At 41.9% G+C, this 19,062-nt stretch overlaps 1 protein-coding gene and 1 pseudogene across 2 annotated transcripts in view; both read right to left on the reverse strand.

Annotated features, from left to right (window-relative positions):
• Positions 1–19,062, reverse strand: part of TMC1 (transmembrane channel like 1) — a 475,132-nt gene that overhangs the window by 326,588 nt on the left and 129,482 nt on the right. The window lies entirely within an intron of this gene.
• LOC101030349 (heat shock protein 75 kDa, mitochondrial pseudogene) lies at positions 6,640–14,403 on the reverse strand (annotated as a pseudogene).

The raw sequence follows: 19,062 nt of genomic DNA on the forward strand, positions 1-19,062 counted from the left end.
TTGTTGTTGTTGTTGTTGTTGTTTTGGAGACTGAGTTTCACCTTAATGCCCAGGCTGGAGTGCAGTGGCATTATTCTTGACTCACTGCAACCTCTGTCTACCAGGTTCAAGCAATTCTTATGCCTCGACCTTTTGAGTAGCTGGGATTACAGGTGCCTGCCACCATGCCCGGCTAATTTTTGTATTTTTAGTAGTGACAGGGTTTCACCGTGTTGGCCGGGCTGATCTCAAACTCCTGACCTGAAACAATCCACCCACCTCGGCTTTCCAAAGTGCTGGAATTATAGGCATGAGCCACCACACCCACGCAGCTCATTTCTTAAGAAGTAAAGCTTTACAAAATTTTAAAATTAGTAAATACATGTGTGTGTGTATGTTTCAATACAACTATTATTGCATAATTTGAAACAAAGGCATGAGCTAGTTATATTTCAGTCATCATGAATCAAGATCTGTCCCACAAAGGTTATCACAAAACTACCAATAAAATGATGAATATTCACCCAAATGTCTATTAACTTCATTAGTTTGTAGATACAAATAATGTCAAATTTTCAGTTAAATTTGGACTTGTGGCTGGGCACAGTGGCTAACGCCTAGAATCCCAGCACGCTGGGAGGCCGAGGCCAAGGCAGGCAGATCACCTGAAGTCAGGAGTTTGAGAGATGCTGAAACACCATATCTACTAAAAATACAGAAAAAAATAGCTAGGCATGGTGGCACACACCAGTAGTCCCAGCTACTCAGGAGGCTGAGGCAAGAGAATGGCTTGAACCAGGGAGGTGGAGGTTGCGGTGAGCCAGGATGGTGATACTGCACTTCACTCTGGGCGACAGAGTGAAATTCCATCTCGAAAAAAAATTTTTTTTTAATAAAAATAAATTTGGACTTGCTCTTTAAGGATTCCAGGTCCTTTCAGACTGTTTCTTCTTCCCTGAATTGCCCAGTATGGCAGAATCACTACGGAATGTCTTACGAACCATTCCTGGTCATCACACACTGGCACCTACGTCGGTGCTGCTGTTAACAGTGCCAGAACTATGCAGACCATGCTCCTACCTAGGTATTGTTTGTATTTTGGGTTTTTTGCTTGTTTTGTCTTGGTTTTGCCCTCCCAAGACTGTTTCCAGCCAATAATGCTCACAGAGAAAGACAAGTGAAATAATCTGCTCTGTGTGTTATGCTCTCCTTGGGGATTCTCAGAAACCATGGACAGCAGTGGGAAGAATGCAAAAAACAACATCAGGGGCCTGGGACTGAGGATTGCAAAGCCAGTGAAAAACGCATTTTTTTCTTTCTGCTTCAGGTGATATACAGAGTGAATTTATCAGGGCTGATTTCAAGTATTAGTTGCCACACTTTAATATTTCTTTCACTCTCACAGACCCTCTGTCCTTTGGTCTGTACTGGAGTCTGACTTGTCCAGCAGCACATTGTCTTCACTGCGAATTCTGTTACCAGGTACTCCCTCCAAGACTTCATAAAATTGGTCAGCTTGTGGCTGGACTCAGGGGCACACGCCTGTAATGCTAGCACTTTGGGAGGCCGACACGGGCGGATCATGAGGTCAAGGGATCCAGACCATCCTGGCCAACTTGGTGAAACCCTGCCTCTACTAAAAATACAAAAATTAGCTGGGCGTGGTGGCGTGCACCTGTAGTCCCAGCTACTTGGGAGGCTGAGGCAGGAGAATTGCTTGAACTCGGGAGGCAGAGGTTGCAGTGAGCTGAGATGGCACCACTGCACTCTAGCCTGGCAACAGGGCAAGACTCCTTTAAAAAACAACAACAACAACGAAAATTGGTTAACTTGCGCTACCACCTCCAAAACATACACACCCCAGCCCTAAATCCACCAGACATACCTGTGTACATCTGAACCCCAATTCTGAGCTACCCTTAAGTTGTTCATTTTTTTCTTTCAGGAAGTTTCTCAATATCCTCTTATGATCAGTAATTACAAAGATATCCTTCTAAGTGGAGTGTCATCTAACTATGCCACCAAACTATCCAAAATTCAGCCTTAAATCAGAGGTGACTCCCTTCACAACAGCAATTACCATTGTAAGAAATATTTTAATTATTAGCATTTGTAGCTTTGCTAAAGATTATTCCCATTAAGAAGGCCAGAAGTTGAATTAGACATTCACTGTAGAATTAAATAATGAGAAAGCCATGAAGCCATATGCATTTGGTTTTCTCTATCTTGTGAAACGTAATTCTTCTTTTCTTTTGACATTGGCAAATATTACTGTTATAGTTGTTACAGGAACTCCTTTTTCATGGATGGCTCTGGTTTGAGCAGTTTTCCTACTGTGCCACATGTAAATATTAGCTGTGATGTAACCTATTTTAAGCTGAGGTTGTCAATTCAAGAGCTAATTTTAATCCTGGTTATGTCAATGAGATTTTGTTGTAGATAAACATAGTCTGCTGAACTTTTATAAGTCAATAGAGTGAAAATAGTAAAGTGTATGCAGTTACCAAATTAGAAATTTTTTTATTTTTATTTAATTTATTTGTGGGTTTTGTTTTTTGGTTTGGGTTTTCTTTTTTTTGTTGTTGAGACAGTGTCTTGCTCTGACACCCAGGCTGGAGTGCAGCAGCATGATCTTGGCTCACTGCAGCCTCCGCCTCCTAAATTCAAGCAATTTTCATGCCTCAGCCTCCCGAGTAGCTGTGATTATAGGCGTATGAATGACACCAGGCCCAGCACTTTTTTTTTTTTTTCTGGCATTTTTGGTAGAGATGGAGTTTTGCCATGATGGCCAGGCTGGTCTCAAACTTCTGGCCTCAAGTAATACGCCCGCCTTGGCCTCCCAAAGTGCTGGAATCATAGGCATGAGCCACGACATCCAGCCAGAAACAATTGTTCTTTTTTAATTATCTGGCCTGCTTTGAATTATCTGGTCTTGCAAGGTTATAATAGCTCCTCTTTGGACAAAGTATTGGGATAAAATTCAGATATTTCAGATGACCAAATGGAAAAAAGCACTAAAGCAATTTTCTAGCAAATGTATCTGAAATGTTATTCATTATACAGTTTGGGTATCCACAGTGATTGAATTTACTAAACCATTTATTTTGTGTGCTTATGCTTTGACATTATGGGTCAGATCAAAATGACACACAAGAGCAATAGAAGGTCACTTGCTCAAAGTACATGTGTCTTTATATTTCTGCTCTAAATGCTTCCAAATATTACAGTTGTTGGGGGTACAGCCAGTTGAGGGATTTTTTGTTTAAGTTAAAGAACAAGGTAGAGCAACTATTCACCCATCATCCTGAGAGAAGAGCATAAGCCTTTGGTTTTTTTCCAGATGAGTAAATCTGCCCATATTCTGATAATCAGAGGCTTTCCCTGGGATGGAGGTGGCCCAATCTGCATAAATATCCCAGTCCCCAAACTCTGGACAATATTCAAATTGAAAAATTCTAATCATGGAAAATAAAGTATAAAATTGGCAGTGTCTTTGCAGACTGGTGATACAGGGCTACCACCCAGGTTTAAATGTTTATGCTGGAGGGCTTATATGAGCAGGTGATTATGTTGGAAGTTCACCCAACTTAGGCACCTTAGCACAGTAGTTGGACTTGACAGCAGAAAAGTGAAAACTAAACTTGGCTCAGTGGCTCAAGCCTGTAATCCCAACACTTTGGGAAGCAGAGGTGGATGGATCACCTGAGATCAGGAGTTCAAGACCAGCCTGGCCAACATGGCGAAACCTCATCTCTACTAAAATTTAAAACACTAGCCAGGCATGGTGGCACGCACCTGTGGTCCCAGTTACTCGGGAGGCTGAGGCAGGAGAATCACTTGAACTCAAGGGCAGGCAGAGGTTGTAGTGAGTTGAGATCACACCACTGCACTCCACCCTGGGCAACAGAGTGAAACAAGAGAGAAAGAGAGAGAGAGAAACTAAATGTTTGTGATGTTGGACTTTTTCTTGCCAGATAAATAAAATCCATCCACTGACTAATTAAGTGGAAAATTTGAGCACTGAGACAGGAAAACAAAAATAATTTATCCAGTGACTTTGCCTTAATGAGACCAGAATGTGTTATGGGGGTGAATTTGCTTAAGATTGAAATGTTTGAAAAGCATGAACCACCAAATACACAGACTCAAACCCATGTAAGAATCCACAAGTACGCACACATACTTATTCCTCAAAAACATCAGGCGTTAAATGTCTTGGGTTTTTATAAAACATATCAGTTCTTAAAATGGTTCCACAGAAATGACAAATCTGAAATTCTAACTAGTGGCTAAGGCCTCTATTTTATGACTCAGACTTTCTGTTCTTGTCAGAGGAGTGGAAGGAGAGCAATACCTCTCAGTTTAGCTTCTCTCCAAACCTACTTATCAGCTAAGATTACAGTGAAGATGGCAATTATAAAATGGTTGAATTCTCTCTATTTTAGTCAGTGGAAGATATACTTTGATTGTTTTATTTAATTTCCTTTTCATGGACAAGCCATTAATGCATTTCTTATTTTTTTAGAGCTTATTTTAAAAATCTACCTGTATTATTCAGTGTCTTTTCTTGCTTTGGGGATAATTTGGGAAAATCTATTGCAAGCAGATCATGAAGAGGATAAAAAAAAAATGCAGTTTGTTCCAAGTCCTTCAGTTCACTGCATTTTATTGTGTTATAAATTTCATATATTCAACTTGGACCCTCCTCTAGCTCCACTGTCCCACCTCCCTCCCACACCCATCTGAAAGATAAAAATATGTGAATGCTGTCTTTGTCTACTCAGACTTTTACAGAGTAACAGTAATAGCTTTGAAAATCTTCCATTATAATTAATCTAACCTGTGACATCATTTAACTGTAGTGACTCACATTTGTGTAGTACTTCAGAGATTACAATATTCTCTTATTTGAATCTTGCACAACCCAATGAGAAAGATAAAGAAGGAATTGCTACTATTCCTGTTAGACAATGGAGAAAATTGTGCCTCACAGGGCCAGATGATGCCTACAATCAGCTAGTAAGTGGAGGGGCTTGTTTGCCTACTTTGACTATACTACTTTGCCTCTTTCCAACTAGTTCTTTTGTGACTTTTCATCTAGCATGTTTTCAACATATTCAGCATTTATGTTTCTCTCATGAAACATACATCGGATAACAATAAGCAAAATAGAAAAGAAAATTTAGAGAATTATCTTTTTGTTTTGAGACTGAGTTTGGCTCCTGTTGCATGGGCTGGAGTGCAATGGCACAATCTCAGCTCACCTCAACCTCCACCTCCCGGATTCAAATGATTCTCCTGCCTCAGCCTCCCACGTAGCTGGGACTACAGGCATGCGCCACCATGCCCGGCTAATTTTTTGTATTTTTGGTAGAGACAAGGTTTCTCCATGTTGCTCAGGCTGGTCTCAAGGTCCCTACCTCAGATGATCCATCCACCTCGGCCTCCCAAAGTGCTGGGATTACAGGCGTGAGCCACCACACCTGGCCGAGAATTCTCTAGATAGGTTGCCTGTTGCCATGGATAGAAGTACCCATTTAAATCTGTATAAAGACTGCACATAAGCCCTTACATAAAATATCATACATATCTCACAACTAAAATTTAAGTATCAATTAATAAAGCAGGAAAAGTTAGTAGCCCAAGAAATTGCTCTTGGATTCTATGCTTCAGACCTGTCAGAGTCGAGATACAAATTCTTAATTTTATTGACGGTACTAGTGCTTAAGCATCAATAAAAATGTTGGTAATTCCACAAATATTTTCGATTTCATATGTTTTTGCATTTCACGAACTTTTTAAAGCCTATGCCCAGTTCTTATTTGCCTTTCTGTCATTGCAGATAAGCTCAGTGCCTTGAGCATAATAAAAATTCAGTAAATATTTTATTTGTTGTTAAGCACTTGACAGATGCCTATAAGGCACCATAGGTTTTAATTTAAGCTGACTAGTCAACATGGATTTCAACAGGACTCTGAACAAAATTCCATTGTTGATCCTAATTTGTACATAGACACAATTATTCTTTGGTATATTCACATAATAAAAGTTATGTTTGCAATTCAAATCTACCTGAATCATTCAGTGTCTTTTCTTGCTTTAGAGATAATTTGGGAAAATCTATTACAATTCTATTTCTAACCAAAGCATTAAACTGAGTCTTTAACTTATCAATCACTATAATTTGATAATGAACCTCTGTCTGTGTGTGTGTGTGTGTGTGTGTGTGTGTGTGTGTGTATAAGGGTGGAGAAAACTAGAAATAGGCATGTATGTTTTTCTGCGTTATTTGCTAGCATGGCATGCCCTTCCTTCATTATTTTTCTACAACAATTCTCAGCCAAATACTTTTGCTTTAAGATTAAAAAAATAAAAAGAAGACTACATTATATATTTAAATATTTATAATATATTACATATAAATATGTATATATATACATAATATATCTTAAGTATATATACGTATGTGTGTGTATGTGTATATATATGCATATATTCTATTTTGGAAAGTAGAAAATATTAAAAAGTAGAAAATATAAAATATATAAAATCTAAAAAATATATATATTAGTAAATATACATTACATGTAAAATATATTTAACATATTTATATATTACATAACATATCTTAAGTATTCATACATATGCATGTGTGTGTGTGTGTGTGTGTGTGTGTATACATATATTCTATTTGGAAAGTAGAAAATATGCATATATTTTCCAAAAGAAATCTTAAAAGTACCTATTTGGGGAATCTATTTATTACTATGTATTTTTACCTCAAGGCCCATAAACATGTATAGACAATGTCTGTAAATCTAAAAGAAACCAAGTATGATCCCTCAGAAAACACCATAGCAATTAAGATTTTTTTCCACTCAAAGCATCAGGAATCAGCCCTAGCTACGCAAAAGGGGTTTTGCTGGCTGGGCACGTGGCTCATGTCTGTAATCCCAGCACTTTGGGAGGCTGAGGTGGGTGGATCACCTGAGGTTAGCAGTTTCACAGCAGCCTGGCCAACATGGCAAACCCCCATCTCTGCTAAAAATACAAAAATTATCTGGGCATGGTGGCTTGCACCTGTAATCCCAGCTACTCAGGAGGCTAAGACAGGAGAATCACTTGAACCAGGGAGACAGAGGCTGCAGTGAACTGAAAAAGTGCCCTTGCACTCCAGCCTGGGTGACAAGAGCTAAACTCCGTCTCAAAAAAAGTGTGAGGATTTTGTTATGAAGATGTCAGATAGCATACAGAACCTACAGGCAGGATAGAGAACTAAACTGAGAACAAAACAAGGCAGAATTGAAGGCCACTGGAGTTACTTGACCTTCTTTTCAGGCTGCTGCTACCGGAATAAATGACCAACAAACATTATCGCTGTTTTGTCCACAATTCACTTCACTTGATATTCAGAGAAAGAGAACACAACTGGCTTGGCGTTGGCCACATGTTCACACCTTAAGTTTGGGATTGAGGAAATTATGCAGCATCAACCAAATGATATGTGATTGAGGGATGGGTGGAATCCCAAATCAAAGTGAGGAATATGCCTAGGACTAGACTGAGGGTGGCCAAACCTCCTCACATAACTAGGATCACCCATTCCCTTGTGCTGCCCCCACAGATTTTTTCCATGCAAATGCCCCCATGTAACACAATGGAACTCTTTCACTGAATGCTCGCTCACTCACCACTTCCTCAAAAGAAGATCAGCTAAACTGCTCTTACTTCATGCACTTTTTTTCCAAGTACAGGATCTCTTGTGAGACATCAATTTCCCTTCTACATTCATCATAATTCTACCTTAATGTATAGTAAGTTATGGATAAACTGAGTATGGGTTGAATTTTGTCTCCTCAAAATTCATATATTGAAGTTCTAACCCCTAGTAATTCAGAATGTGACCTTATTTGGTAACAGGGTCTTTACAGAGGTAATCAAGTTAAAGTGAGGTCACTAGGGTGGGCCCTAATCCAATATCACTGGTATCCTTATAAAAGGGGGACGTTTGGGCTCAAAGACACACACAGAGAGAAGTAAGACAATGTGAAGAATCACAGGGAGAAATGACCATCTATAAGAGCCCTGTGACAGATTTTTTTTATCACAGTCCTCAGAAACCAACCCTCCAATACCTTGATTTTGAGTTTATAGCCTCCAGAAATGTGAGGACACTAAATTTCTGTTGTTTAAGCCACCTTATTTATGGTACTTTGTTATGGCAACCCTAGAAAACTAATATATCATCATAACACTCTTCACATAATAATGAGGGTATCATTACAATTATAAATATACATATATCAAGAAATGTAAGGCCAGGCATAGTGGCTTATGCCTGCAATCACAGCACTTTGGGAGCCCAAGGCGGGTGGCTCACTTGAGCTCAGGAGTTTGAAAGCAACAAGTAGCATGGCAAACCCCATCTCTACAAAAAATATGTATTAAAAAAATAGCCGGCCATGGTAGCAAGCACCTATAGTCCCAACTACTTGGGAGGCTAAGATGAAAGGACAGCTTGAACACAAGACATGGAGGTTGTACTGAACCAAGATGGGGCCACTGCACTCCAGCCTGGGCAAGAGTCAGACCGTGTCTCAAAAAAAAAAATAAAAGAAAAAGAAACATACACCTGTATGATACAGCAACAGAGATGAATAAAGCAGAAGCTATCCTTCGTATTCATTAATCTATACTTTTAGGGGATACTTCAGGGGCACATTTCCCTCAGAATGTATTAATTTCCTACAGATTTCAGGTATAGCAGTGTCTTAAGAGATAGAGTTGGCAGTACTTCTGCAAATACTGACATATTTTATGGGACTCAGTCTCTTAAAGTCCAAACTCATAAAAATATCAATGTCTTCTGATGTTACTTCCTGGGCTGCAGAGATTCCTGATATGAGAAAAAAAAAAAATTTTTTTTTTTTTTTTTTTTTGAGATGAAATCTCACTCTTGCCCAGGCTGATGTGCAGTGGCACAATCTCAGCTCACTGCAACTTCCCCCTCCCAGGTTCAAGCGATTTTCCTGCCTCAGCCTCCAAGCAGCTGGGACTACAGGCATGTGCCACCACGCCCAGCTAATTATTGTATTTTTTGTAGAGATGGGGTTTCACCATGTTGGCCAGGTTGGTCTAAACTCCTGACCTCGGATGTGCCTGCCTCAGCCTCCCAAAATGCTGGGATTACAGGCATGAGCCACCATACCCGGCCATGAGAAAAATTTTGAGCACTCAAAACTAAATAAAATTCCTAGATTTTTAAGATTTCCTCATTTATACTTAGATCCAATTTATAGTCAACAAACATTTATGAAACACTAATTACTGCCATGCCCTGTGCTTGAAACTAGAGGATACAGTAATATCATTTCTACTTTCAAAGACTATAGTCCAGAGTAAGAAATAAATAAGTAAACAAATGACTTTAATATAATATGTTCAGGTTATGATGAGGATAAGCAGAGTTTTATGGGGACCCAGTGAAAAGGCAAGTTGGTAGAGTTGATAAGCTTAACAGACTCACTGATAAAGCCAGAAGCAGGGTTGATTTCTGACCATGTGCAGCATCAAAGGAGAGTGCCTATAACTCAAAACCCAAAATCACTATACAAGCAAAAACAAAACACACCAGCAAGACAAATGCTAGGTATCTTTCATTCAGTAAGCACCCAGGGAATAGAACCAAGTTTATTAATGTTAAGCTATTTGATTAATCATACATCAACTCAGTAATGCCAATTTATTCAATATCACTTCAAAACATGTCCAGAGAGACCCGGCATGGTGGCTCACGCCTGTGATCCCAGCACTTTGGGAGGCCAAGGCGGCAGATCATGAGGTCAAGAGATCGAGACCATCCTGGCCAACATGGTGAAACTCTACTAAAAATACAAACATTAGCTGGGTGTGGTGGCATGCACCTGTAGTACCAGCTATTCAGGAGGCTGAGGCAGGAGAATCACTTGAACCCGGGAGGTGGAGGTTGCAGTGAGCCAAGATCGTGCCTTTGCACTCTAGCCTGAGTGACAGAGCAAGACTGTCTCTAAAACAAACAAACAAAAAGAAAACATGTCCAGAGAGGGTTTGCAGAGGTGCTGGCAAGGAGGTGCTGTGGCAGCAGGAGGTGATAGGGGACTTTTCAGCACATAGCTCTTCCTCAGTCGAAGGTCTACTTCTCCACCCTTTTGTTTTTTTCTGTACATAAAAGATGGAGCTCTCGTCCCCCTCTGATTTCCTCACAGGTACACATCGCCCTGTTGAGCTTTTGAGGAGCTACATCAAATCTTGGGTTTCCTCTTTTGCTTTTTGCTCCAGTCATGGATTAGCCCATATCCACAGGATTCAAACTACTACACCTCTTCCTTGATCATGCACACACTAGGATCACAAGATGAAAGAGTGCTGCCCAGCTTCTCCCATCTCACCCTTTCCCCAACTCCTGCACACAGGCCCCAACAAGGCCACCTCGGGACATCTGATCCCAGCTGATGCCAAGTGGCCACAGATCTTGTGTAACTGGGCATTTTACTCACAATCTCACACTTGAGAAATATGTCAATTTACCAAATACTTCTGTGTGCATAGGAACATAACAACAAGTTGGTGTCTACTATGGTATTTCAAAGGAAGAACATTTAAAACAGGACTCTAGGCAACCTCCTATGTCGAGAACCCAAGAGCAGAAAAGAGGTCTAGGCATATTTGTCAAATACAAACTATGTTCCCAGAGCCTTCTATTTATCCATTCATGGACTTAGCAAGCATATTCTCAAAACCTCGGGTATATATTTGATGCTAATTTGTTATCTCCAAGTTCCAAGAAAAAACACAAGTTGCTTCAGAGAGAGGCGATAATTAAATAACTATCAGTAATGACTGCAGGCTTAATTACATAATTTCTAAAACTGTCATGCAAAATCAGAGCTCAACTTTAAAGCAAATATTATTTATCACACTGATGATTGGCATTAGAGAAACAATCAGAGAAGTAGGGAAACTGGCTCTCCTCTTTGACTCAGGTTCAAACTAAATTCATGTTTACCAAGGTATTGAGAAAAGTGAGGGATGAAATATTTAATCTTTTTTTTTTTTTTTTGAGATGGGGTCCTTCTCTGTCACCCAGACTCACTGCAACCTTCACCTCCCGTGTTCAAGCGATTCTCCCGCCTCAGCCTCCCAAGTAGCTAGGACTATAGGCACATACCACCACACCTGGCTAATGGAGTTTAACCCTGTTAGCCAGAATGGTCTTGATCTCCTGAACTCATGATCCCTGCCACAGCCTCCCACAGTGCTGGGATTACAGGCATGAGCCACCACGCCTGGCAATATTTAATATTTTTTATGGAGGTTTCTGCTCAGGTTTTAGGATACATACACATGGTGGTACACATGCTGTGTATGGAGTGAAGCAAACAAAAGAACTATTCCATCTGGATAAATTAAGATGGGATAGGCCAGGTACAGTGGCTCACGCCTATAATTCCAGAACTTTGGGAGGCCAAGGCCAAAAGATCACTTGTATTTCTCCTGCCTCAGTATTTCTCCTGCCTCAGTCTCCCGAGTAGCTGGGATTACAGGTGCCCGTCACCATACCTGGCTAATTTTTGTATTTTTAATAGAGATGGAGTTTTGCCATGTTGGCCAGGCTAGTCTTGAACTCCTGACCTCAAGAGTTCGAGACCAAGCTGGCCAACATGGTTTAAACATGGCTCTACTAAAACTATAAAAATTAGCTGGGCCTGGTGGCATGCACCTGTGGTCCCAGCTACTCCGGAGGTTGAGGCATGAGAATTGCTTTAACCCAGGAGGCAGAGGATGCAGTGAGCCGAGGTAGAGATTGCGTCACTGCACTCCAGCCTGGGTAACAGAGTGAGACTCCACCTCAAAAAAAAAAAAAAAAAGAAGGGATAGGCAGGTGCTAGTAGCCTAAGAAGACTATACGTATCCCTATGATGATGAGAGGGTGAACATAGCAGACAAGGCCTGATTCATAACATGAAGTCTGACCAAAACTAAAAGGACTCACCTAACCTTTATATCAGCAAAGCAAAAGCTGCAGCCATAACAGGTGCAATGGGTACTTCCCAATCACTTGTCCCAGTTTTCCCTGTCTGGAGAAAGAATCAACCTCTTGATTTTTATTGACGAGAGTAGTATTTCTATACTTGAAGTCTAATTTTGCTGTCAGCCAGAAGGGATGTGACCATTTTATAGTCAGAAATAACATCAAAAAGTTTATGAGTACTCTGTTAAGGGAGTAGATTTATGAAGAGCTCCTGGGATGAAGTCAGACAATGCTTAGTTAGCATCAAGTCTGACACAGCTGGGAGACCATAAATAATGTCCTTTGCTTTTCTGAGCCTCAGTTTCCTCCTCTCTGTAAGAAGGTATTAAAATAACAGAATAATAAAGATGTCTAGCTGTGGAGTCAGACAGATCTGGGTCCTAACCCTGGTTCTGCCACTTGCTAGTTGGATATTCTTAGATGAGTTATTTAACCTCCCGGAGTCTTACTTTCTTGATATGCATCATAGGGACAAAGATTAAAGCACCCCCTTCAAAGTATCTTTTAATAAGAAAGGCATTATTGGCCGGGTGCAGCTGCTCATGCCTGTAATCCCAGCAGTTTGGGAAGCCAAGGTGGGTGGAACACCTGAGGTCAGGAGTTCAAGAGTACCCTGACCAACGTGGCGAAACCCCATCTCTACTAAAAATACAGAAACTTAGCCAGACATGGTGGCGCATGCCTGTAATCCCAGCTACTTGGGAGGCTGAGGCAGGAGAATTGCTTGAACCTGGGAGGCTGAGGTTGATGGGCAACAGGGGAGGGGAAGGAGAAGGGGAGGGGAAGGGGAAGGGAGGGGACTAATACTCCCTTACTATGCTTTCAATACTATTACTACCTTATCACACTACTACTATCATACCACATGACTACCATCGTTTTTTTGTTGTTTTTTTTGTTTTTGTTTTTTTGTTTTTTTTTTTTTTTGGAGACAAAGTCTCATCTGTCACCCAGGCTGCAATGCAGTGGCATGATCTCGGTAACCTCCACCTCCTGGGTTCAAGCAATTCTCCTGCCTCAGTCTCCCGAGTAGCTGGGATTACAGGTGCCCGTCACCATACCTGGCTAATTTTTGTATTTTTAGTAGAGATGGAGTTTTGCCATGTCGGCCAGGCTAGTCTTGAACTCCTGACCTCAAGCAATCCATTTGCCTCATCTGGTATTACAGACATCGTGACCAGCCCATTTTTTTTCTTTTTTTTTTAAAGAAATACCTTTTAATTTAGGTAAATAAAGCTCAAGGAGGTGGGGCTGTCATCTATGGTGTCAATCCTTCTTCCCCTGCCTGGGCAGAGGCCTCTGGTTGTCAGTGTCACTCCAGGGCCTTGACAAGCAGCTCATTCAGGCGGCCCACCATGGCTCTGGGGTCATCAACGAGCCCAGCGGCTATCACGGCATTCTCGTATATCTGATCCACCAGCCTGGACCAGGCCAGGCTCACTCACCTGCAGCTGATTCAGCTTCATGAGTGCATGCCTGGGGTTGATCTCCAGCGTGGGCTGCAGGAGCTGTGCTCACTCCTCCTGGGTCTTGGCCAGCTGCTACATGTGCAGAAGTGCTGGGCGGCCCCCATCTCCAGCACGGTGACCATGGCGGCGTGGGTGTCCAGTCGGAGGGTCACCTTCACGTCGGTGACACATGACCCCAGCACGTTTCTCATCCAGGCCATGAGGTCTTCCATCTCCTTCTCTGACAGGCGCTCGGCAGCTGGGGACCGGTCCTTAAACTTCTCCTCCTTGTAGTGATCCACAATGATGTCTCAGTGGAGATCAGCTTCTTCTTGTCAAACTCACGAAGGTGCAGCAGGGTGAGCTCATCACTGCTCATAGCAGAAGAGAACCTCTGTGTCTTTCTGCTTCATGGCTTTGTAGTAGGGCGAGTGGTCTGCCAGGTGCCGGTTGGGGGCACACAAGTAACAGATATTGCGGGTGCCAGCCTGCATGCGGTTGGCATATTCCAAGAGGCTGGTTAGCTGCCCGGCCGGCAGTGCAGAGGACTCGTAGCGCAGCAGCTTTGCTACGTCCTCCTTGACCTCCTGGTCGGCCATGGTCACAATGCTCTCCCGCATGAACAGGCTGTCCTGCCTGGAAGCTCCAGGCCGTGTTTCGCCTGGGGCAGAACTGGGCTGTGGTCCTCCGTGGACACAGAATTGGTTTTCCCCCTGGGCGGTCACCAGCGCCGGCGCCTACAGCAGCAACACCCGCAACTCACGGCTTCGTCCTCCTCCCAGAGCTCCGTGCGCAGCCACGCGCAGCCACGCGGGACGAGACCGTGCGGGACCGAGCAGAGCGTGGCGTCCTCCGGCGCGCGGAGGTGACGTCATGGCGGGCGCCAGGCTGCCCAGACCGCTCCATTTTTCTTTTTTTAATTTTTTGTTTGTTTGTTTGTTTTGAGAAGGAGTTTCGCTCTTGTTACCCAGGCTGGAGTGCAATGGCGCGATCTGGGCTCACCGCAACCTCCGCCTCCTGGGTTCAGGCAATTCTCCTGCCTCAGCCTCCTGAGTAGCTGGGATTACAGGCATGCGCCACCATGCCCAGCTAATGTTTTGTATTTTTAGTAGAGACGGGGTTTCACCGTGTTGACCAGGATGGTCTCGATCTCTTGACCTCGTGATCCACCCGCCTCGGCCTCCCAAAGTGCTGGGATTACAGGCATGAGCCACCGTGCCCGGCTCTTTTTTAAATTTTTTTTTTCTGTTTTTTTTGTTTTTGTTTTTGTTTTGTGGGGTTTTATTTATTTTTTATTTTTTATTCCCATTTTTCTATTCTTAATACACTTCTACTGCTACCTAACTACCCCATTGCTATTGTCCTGTAACACTACCACTACGATACCACACTGCCACTACCTAACTACATCTTTATTACTGTTTTACTGTACTTCCACTGCTACGTTACTACACTACTACCTTACTATACTACTACTATAGCTACAGTACTACCTACTGGAACCACTGTATCATGCAAAATGTGTATTATTAGTTCATGGAACACAATTTAGATCACCATTGGAGAATATTTCAGAATAAAGAAATTTTGGTCAAGGAATATAAAGAAGTTAGGCCAGGAAGATGGAAAAACTAAGAGAACCCACCCAAGAGGAATTTCAGTCTGTCAGTGGCTATCAATAAGTGAATTTTCCTGGCTACAGAGCTCAAACATTCTGGGGCAAAAGACTCAGCAGCAGTTTTGGTTTGATGTCATAAGGGTTCATCAGTTGAGTGGCTGGCCTGGTTTTCCTCAACAGCAAGAATCTAAGGAATGTTTACCTTTCATTCCTCTTTCAAGCATTAATTACATACTTTTGTTTATAATTTTATGGTACTCCCCAGACAATAATTGAGAAATATTGCTGAGGGAATGTGTCCTCTTTCCGGGTCCACAAGGGGGCATAGTTTTAAGGGCAAGAACTTCCCAGTGCCATGCCCCGCTCCCATCCGGGGGATTTAACGGAAAAAACTAAGATTCAATCACCCCAGCGGAAGCTTAAAGGAAATCCTTTCACTGGCCAGAGGAACTTGGGGAGGTGGGAATTTGTCCCCGGATAAATTCCCCTGCTCCTTCACCCATGCCAGATTTCCAGCTCTCTGGAATCAGCTCCCACATGTGGGAGCTCTTTCCCCTCCTGGATTTCTCCTCTGGGGTCCCCTTCCACCCTCATGGAAGCTGTATTTCCTCTCCTGGATTCCATCTTTCTGGATTCTCTCACTCAATGTGAAGGGAGTTTTACTTCTCTGGTTTTCTTCCTCTGGGAACCCATCAAACTCAATGTGAGGAGCGGCTTTTCTTTCTCTCATTCAGTGTGAGAGCTGGCCGTTTCTTTCTCTCTCCTCCTTTTTCTCTCTGTATGTAAATAAATCACTTTACTGCAACACTTTTGGGGGTCTGTTATTTATTTCACGAGCGCACTGCACCGTGGTCTCCTCTCTCATTCTTGAGAAAGTAATAGACCAAGAACCTGGAGAAACGTCCTCTCAGAGAAGCTGAGGGCTCCCCTGAACCCCTAAGCCCCAACATTGCCAATGAAGGACTAAGTGATGAATGAGTAGGAAATACTCCACATATACATATGGTTTTGTTTTTGTTTTTGTTTTTGTTTTTGTTTTTTGAGATAGATTCTTGCTCTGTCACCAAGGCTGGAGTGCAGTGGCATGATCTTGGCTCACTGTAGCCTCCACCTCCCAGGTTGAAGCAATTCTTCTGCCTCAGCCTCCCGAGTAGCTGAGACAACAGGTATGTGCCATCACGTCTGGCTAATTTTTGTATTTTTAGTAGAGACTAGGTTTCACTGTATTGGCCAGGCTGGTCTTAAACTCCTGACCTCCTGATCTGCCTGCCTCTGCCTCCCAAAGTGCTGGGATTACAGGCGTGAGCCACCAAGCCCAGCCCATGAGGATTTATACTAATAGATATTAACAAGCCAGCAAATGATGGCTTTTCTCAGTTTCATTTTATATTCCATGCAAATTAAATTGTACAAAGACAATACAACTCCCAAAGATGATGGCTGAGTCTTTTTTTTTTTTTTTTTTTAAATAGAGATGGAGTTTCACCATGTTGTCTAGGCTGGTCTCAAACTCTTGACTTCAGGTGATCCACCCGCCTTGGTCTCCCAAAGTGCTGGGATTACAGGCGTGAGACACCGCGCTTGGCCAATGGCTGAGTCATTCTTTTCTTCAGTGTCTTTTACATCATCTTTGTTCAGGAAATATTTGCTGAGTTTAGTAGAAAGAAGATTCCCCAAATTCTAATGATATTAGCTGTACTGCTGCTATATTTCTCATTCAAATATATGTATCAAGTTCAGCTACCCTGCCAGCAATCGAACAAAACAAACTCACAATGTACCTGAAAGATTGAGAGTCTGTGACACGGTAAGCAGTTCAAGTAAATCCGACAGTCATTTATTCAGCCGACACTACGTGTAAAGCACTGCAGAGCTGCTCATCCATTAAGGCAGACGGGGTATGTACATGAATATCCATAATTCAAGGCAATTTTCTCTATTAATAGAGAAATAAATAATGTCCTGGGATGTGAAACATGGCAGAGACAAGGCAGGAAACTGAAACTAGTGCCAGATTGTGGAGCAGTTTGAAGGCTGGGCACCACCCTAATCGTCACGGTTAAATCCTTCTGTCGCCATTCGTAAAGGTTAAAAAAAATATGGAGACACAAAGCCTGAACGGCCTCATTACCCTAATGGGCACAGCATGGAGTAGCCTGATAGTACCGACACCACTTCCAGGAATAACACCATGTTCATGATAAAATGCACAACCTTCCCGTCTCCAGAACATTCAGTTATGAACAGTTATGCACCAATTACTTTGTATTTTAATCAATATCATTGAAGCAAGCCAGATTTAAAACTCTTTAATGCCACAGGCAACAAGATAAAAATTATGAAAGTTAAAATAGTTACATAATCCCCCTAAGGGCACCATTCTGTAATTCCAAGGCCCACTCTCCTCTCCCTTTCATCTCTCACATTGACACAAAAAGAGGGGTAAAATATCATATGAAAAGAGTTAAAGTGACTCACAAAGAGCTCTGAGAGAGGGAGGTGGAAGGAGAAAGTAGAAACTGTACAGGCTTAGAGGAGGGAAGGCTTGGGATGTAAGGTAGGGGACAGCTGTGCATACGAAAGTGCGGAAGTATTGGGGAAAGGGGAGAAAAGGGTATAATGGTTATGCTTTGGATCCTTGTTTATGTCCTTTGAGAAACACAAGTAAAGAACAGATTTCTCCTTTAATTTAAAGGAGGAAATGAGATTGGCTATTGCATTGTGCTTCTTGAATGCCAGACTGAAACCTTTGGGACCCCAATTTATTAGGGTGGCAATGAAATCTAAAATATTTTGGTTGATGTGAAATGCAATGAATTTATGCCAGGCATTTCCTAACTATACAATTAAATTCTGATTTAACCCAGAAAACTATTTTCTTGACCTAGTGATACAATTTCAAGACAATGGATATGAAAATGAAACATTAAGGGGTTTTAATTAGGACAAGGGCTGTGGTTGTTATCTACCTACCTATTATTTTTCCCAAAAGCAAGCTTCTTGAAGTATCTAGGTCAGAAATTAAAACCTCTCAGTACCAACAGAAGTGTAAATGCAAGCAGTTAATGAAAGCTTCATTCCTTTACAGTCTATGGACTACATTAGCCAGTTAATGTTGATCTTTTGGAGTGCTATTTTAAAATTTCATAATGAAAAGATACGTGTATGCGTGTGTGTGTTCATACTACATAAGCGACTTACACTGTCATATATATCAAATTAATTTAAACATGTAATAACCAAAATGTCACTAAAAAACCTGGCTTGCAATTTGTTTATTGTTAATGTTTGATGCCAAAATGTCTTGGAATCTTGAAGCTATAGCTCAAATAATTTAATCACACACACACACACACACACACACACACAATATTAATTATTGCTCAGTGTTCCAGAAAATGTATGCTTTCTCACCTAATACCAAGCAGAAAATTAAAACTTCCCAAATTAGTTGGGTGTGGTAGTGTACACCTGTAGTCGCAGCTACTTGGGAGGCTGAGGCAGGAGAATCACAGAGTGAGACCCCGCCTCAAAAAACAAAACAAAACAAAAAAAGAAAAACTTCCCTTCCCCCAAAGCAAGCTAAAAGATTAAATACAGGTTGTAATACTCAAAGGTACTAAATGCTTGCATCCAGACCCAAGATAGCTCTAAAACAAGCAAATATAAGAATCACACAATCTGCAGTAGTAAACACAAGTACAGAGCCACTGACGTCTACAACATCAATGTGGGAGGGGAAACTAAAACAGAGGAACAATGACTCCTTTCTTTTTTTTTTTTTTTTTTTGAGACAGAGTCCTGCTCTTTCACACAGGCTGGAGTACAGTGGCATGATCTTGGCTTACTGCAACCTCTGTGCCTCCCAATTTCAAGCAATTGTCCTGCCGCAGCCTCCCAAGTAGATGAGTAGATGAGACTAGTCTCATGCCACCACACCCACCTAA

Source organism: Saimiri boliviensis, chromosome 2 (genome assembly GCF_048565385.1).
Source record: "Saimiri boliviensis isolate mSaiBol1 chromosome 2, mSaiBol1.pri, whole genome shotgun sequence".
NCBI lineage: Eukaryota > Metazoa > Chordata > Mammalia > Primates > Cebidae > Saimiri > Saimiri boliviensis.